We start from the raw sequence: 5,000 nt of genomic DNA on the forward strand, positions 1-5,000 counted from the left end.
AGTCTCGTTCGTTATCGGAATTAACCAGACAAATCGCTCCACCAACTAAGAACGGCCATGCACCACCACCCACCGAATCAAGAAAGAGCTATCAATCTGTCAATCCTTCCGGTGTCCGGGCCTGGTGAGGTTTCCCGTGTTGAGTCAAATTAAGCCGCAGGCTCCACTCCTGGTGGTGCCCTTCCGTCAATTCCTTTAAGTTTCAGCTTTGCAACCATACTTCCCCCGGAACCCAAAAGCTTTGGTTTCCCGGAGGCTGCCCGCCGAGTCATCGGAGGAACTGCGGCGGATCGCTGGCTGGCATCGTTTATGGTTAGAACTAGGGCGGTATCTGATCGCCTTCGAACCTCTAACTTTCGTTCTTGATTAATGAAAACATACTTGGCAAATGCTTTCGCTTCTGTTCGTCTTGCGACGATCCAAGAATTTCACCTCTAACGTCGCAATACGAATGCCCCCGCCTGTCCCTATTAATCATTACCTCGGGTTCCGAAAACCAACAAAATAGAACCGAGGTCCTATTCCATTATTCCATGCACACAGTATTCAGGCGGGCTTGCCTGCTTTAAGCACTCTAATTTGTTCAAAGTAAACGTGCCGGCCCACCGAGACACTCAATAAAGAGCACCCTGGTAGGATTTCAACGGGGTCCGCCTCGGGACGCACGAGCACGCACGAGGCGGTCGCACGCCTTCGGCTCGCCCCACCGGCAGGACGTCCCACGATACATGCCAGTTAAACACCGACGGGCGGTGAACCAACAGCGTGGGACACAAATCCAACTACGAGCTTTTTAACCGCAACAACTTTAATATACGCTATTGGAGCTGGAATTACCGCGGCTGCTGGCACCAGACTTGCCCTCCAATAGATACTCGTTAAAGGATTTAAAGTGTACTCATTCCGATTACGGGGCCTCGGATGAGTCCCGTATCGTTATTTTTCGTCACTACCTCCCCGTGCCGGGAGTGGGTAATTTGCGCGCCTGCTGCCTTCCTTGGATGTGGTAGCCGTTTCTCAGGCTCCCTCTCCGGAATCGAACCCTGATTCCCCGTTACCCGTTACAACCATGGTAGGCGCAGAACCTACCATCGACAGTTGATAAGGCAGACATTTGAAAGATGCGTCGCCGGTACGAGGACCGTGCGATCAGCCCAAAGTTATTCAGAGTCACCAAGGCAAACGGACCGGACGAGCCGACCGATTGGTTTTGATCTAATAAAAGCGTCCCTTCCATCTCTGGTCGGGACTCTGTTTGCATGTATTAGCTCTAGAATTACCACAGTTATCCAAGTAACGTGGGTACGATCTAAGGAACCATAACTGATTTAATGAGCCATTCGCGGTTTCACCTTAATGCGGCTTGTACTGAGACATGCATGGCTTAATCTTTGAGACAAGCATATGACTACTGGCAGGATCAACCAGGGAGCTGCGCCAACTAGAGCTGAGCAGCCGGCCGCCCGGGAGTGTGTCCCGGGGGCCCGCGCGAACACGCAAGCGTCCGCTCAATCATTCTGCAAACAGGAGGAGGCTGAGCTCCCCTGCACAATACACCTCGAAACCCTCTCAGGTCCCGGCGGCGCGCAGCGCCGTCCCAAGTACTTGGTCGGGTTCGAGAGAGGCGCAATCGCCCGGAGTTAGGCGAGTAGACGCTTTCGGTGCGACCACGCCGTGCTCCCAACTGAGCTTGCCGCTGCCGACAGAGGCCCGGGAGCGTGCTGTCGTGGCATTGCCGGCGGGAGACAACACGCGCCACCTACGGTGACCGGCAGCTCCAACGCCAGCGCCACAGAAGGACAAAAGCCCCACTTGGGTGCCGAAGCGAACTCTCCCAGCACAGCGCACGCGCCAACACATCCGCACAGCTGCGATACAAACCACCAGCGAGAACCGCTGGGGCGACCGAGCAGCAGACGGCGTCGCGGCGCCGAGCGCCGGGCGGCGGCGCATCCTCAACGCACACAGTCCTCAATCGGACCAGCACACTGAAGATGTCCACCGCGCTTCGCACCGGGCCCGCGAGGACCTACTTTGGCCGCACGGCGCCGCGCGCAGGGTGCGCCGGCGCGCAGCTGCGACGCCTGCCGCGTCCGTCGGCCGGCGCGCCTGCCACTGGCCGCCCCCACCAGCCGGCTGTAGCGCGTGCGCCCACGCACCGCGCGGCCAGCACGCCGGGAGGCGCCCCCTCACCGGCCGGGGACGGTCCCACCCAGCCACCACCGCGTATCGCTTCACACCCAGATGCCGTTCAGTTTCATCGGCATGGTGGGTATCGCTGGAACAACCGGTTAGTACCTCAACCTATCGTCGCCATCACCGATTCACCCCTAGCGAGAACAACCGCACCACAACGGGTTACCATTTCTTCATTTGCGTAACTTCACCAGAAAACGTAGGCGTCCATCGCCATTAGCAACTTCAACGATTATTGCATGCCTGTGTCAGGTGTCACGCCACACTACGTCTGCCCACATACACGCAACAAAATGTGCACGCCTAGACAATACGTGGAAGGTGGCCCCCGTACGTATGCGATGTCCATTGCTCGAACGACTGTCAACCGGCCTCTGTAGCATGTCGCAGATATGGAACGCGGTGCACCATGCTATCACGGTGTTTGAGGAGAGACGACTAGGTCCGAATACATCAACACACAGCTCATGCTGATCGCCATCCACGGCGTCCGTTCCTCCCACACGTCTCTATGGCGTACCACACTGCAATCCAGCTCTCATAGGGAGACGACACGTAGCTGCGTGCACAATATTTGCACTGTATGGTCCGCCGTTTTTGGGCGCAGTCGTTGTACGGTCACACATGTGCCACGATGTATCATTCAGTACATAAGGACGAATGTGCAGTACAGATTGTGGTTCACGCGTACGACATCAGCGGACAGTTGACACAGGCCGCACCACAACGTAGCCTGCGTACGTCGCATGCGAAGGGCATTGAACATGCAAACTTGTCACCAACCAGCTTGCGAAGGCAGGGGGCAAGGTGGGGACGTGGGGACGTGGGGAGGGGTGGGGGGGGGGGGGGGCGGCATGTACGTCCTGCTGCCATCCACATTACAGTGTACAGCAGGAGCATGTGGAAAGTCAGCAAGACTTGCAAGGTGTTTAACATGAAGCGATACACAGGGGAGCGGGCAGTGCGAGTAGCGAACTATATTGCGAGGGTTGCGGGTGGGCAACACTACACTAATTGAACGAGTCGTATAACAATTACAGAGCAGGTTTAGGCGACAACGTGGGTTACGTTAGCGGACAACGTGGGTTACGTTAGCGGACAACGTGGGTTACGTTAAGGCACAACATGGGTTACGTTAAGGCACAACATGGGTTACGTTAAGGCACAACATGGGTTACGTTAGGGCACAACATGGGTTAGGTTAGGGGACAACATGGGTTAGGTTAGGGGACAACATGGGTTAGGTTAGGGGACAACATGGGTTAGGTTAGGGCACAACATGGGTTAGGTTAGGGCACAACATGGGTTAGGTTAGGGCACAACATGGGTTAGGTTAGGGCACAACATGGGTTAGGTTAAGGCACAACATGGGTTAGGTTAAGGCACAACATGGGTTAGGTTAAGGCACAACATGGGTTAGGTTAAGGCACAACATGGGTTAGGTTAAGGTACAACATGGGTTAGGTTAAGGTACAACATGGGTTAGGTTAAGGTACAACATGGGTTAGGTTAAGGTACAACATGGGTTAGGTTAAGGTACAACATGGGTTAGGTTAAGGTACAACATGGGTTAGGTTAAGGTACAACATGGGTTAGGTTAAGGTACAACATGGGTTAGGTTAAGGTACAACATGGGTTAGGTTAAGGTACAACATAGGTTAGGTTAAGGTACAACATAGGTTAGGTTAAGGTACAACATAGGTTAGGTTAAGGTACAACATAGGTTAGGTTAAGGTACAACATAGGTTAGGTTAAGGTACAACATAGGTTAGGTTAAGGTACAACATAGGTTAGGTTAAGGTACAACATAGGTTAGGTTAAGGTACAACATAGGTTAGGTTAAGGTACAACATAGGTTAGGTTAAGGTACAACATAGGTTAGGTTAGGTTAGGTTACACGTTGTTGTAAGGAAAGGTGTAGGGGGGGGGGGGCGGGGGCGGCAGGTTCCTTGATAGTGATTATAGTAAGTGAATGCTTGTGACATGATCAGATTTGTCACGTCAGGATGCACCTTTGGCTTATTAGAGGCGGCGCTCCAATTCTATGCTTGTGTGAGACCTGTGTCTTTGACTCATGTCATTGTTTGTGCGCTGTGACAGGAGGTACTATTGTGATGTTGGGTGCACCGTTGTATAGGACATGTGTGGGTGTTGGTGCCTGGTCTGCGCAATGGTGGATGTCGAAAGGCTGGGATATTGTATTTTCCGCATGGACCTCCTGGTCTGGTTGTGATAGTGTGGATTGTGTAATGTGGCGGAGAAGATGCACTGGATGTTGTTCCATGCTGGTGCTTACATATTGTATGTGCGCCCGTTAGAAGCAGAGAGTGGTGCGTGATCAGAGTGTCTGGCTGACGTGTGGTTCCCATTGTGGGCAGACTCTTTCAGCATGTATACGGACAGTTGTGTATATTTGCTGTAGTTTGATGGCTCTGCATTGATTACTAATCAGCGCCGTGTGTACGGGTAATCTGGTTCCAGTCCAAAATGTTCCATCTGTGTACATTAGTGACAAAGACTCTCCCCATGCAGTGGGGCTCGGTCTGTTATAGCTCTTCCGCGTAATATATTTGCCCCACGTTTTTGCGACTGCGAGTGCGAGTGCAACGCGCATGGGGACCGACATGCTGATGGCTCGGTATCGGACGCCGTACAGTGAGCAACGCGATCGCGTCTCTCGCTCGTAAGTGGTACAGGTCGCGGCTCATGTATAGGGACAGCGGGAATGTCGCATATTGGAAATAACTCTTCATGAAACGCAAGTTATAGGGGTGGATTGCACTTTACGAGTGCGGGAAACTTCC

The 5,000-nt window shown here is 53.3% G+C and overlaps 1 non-coding gene across 1 annotated transcript in view; it reads right to left on the reverse strand.

Moving 5' to 3' along the window:
• LOC124772121 overlaps positions 1-1,431 on the reverse strand; it is a 1,909-nt gene extending 478 nt beyond the window's left edge. Inside the window, exon 1 of the ribosomal RNA XR_007013795.1 lies at positions 1-1,431. This exon is cut by the window's left edge and continues 478 nt beyond it. This is a non-coding gene — a ribosomal RNA (small subunit ribosomal RNA).
• Positions 1,432-5,000: the final 3,569 nt, after the last annotated feature.

The sequence above is a fragment of the Schistocerca piceifrons genome, unplaced genomic scaffold, assembly GCF_021461385.2.
Source record: "Schistocerca piceifrons isolate TAMUIC-IGC-003096 unplaced genomic scaffold, iqSchPice1.1 HiC_scaffold_936, whole genome shotgun sequence".
NCBI classification, from domain to species: domain Eukaryota; kingdom Metazoa; phylum Arthropoda; class Insecta; order Orthoptera; family Acrididae; genus Schistocerca; species Schistocerca piceifrons.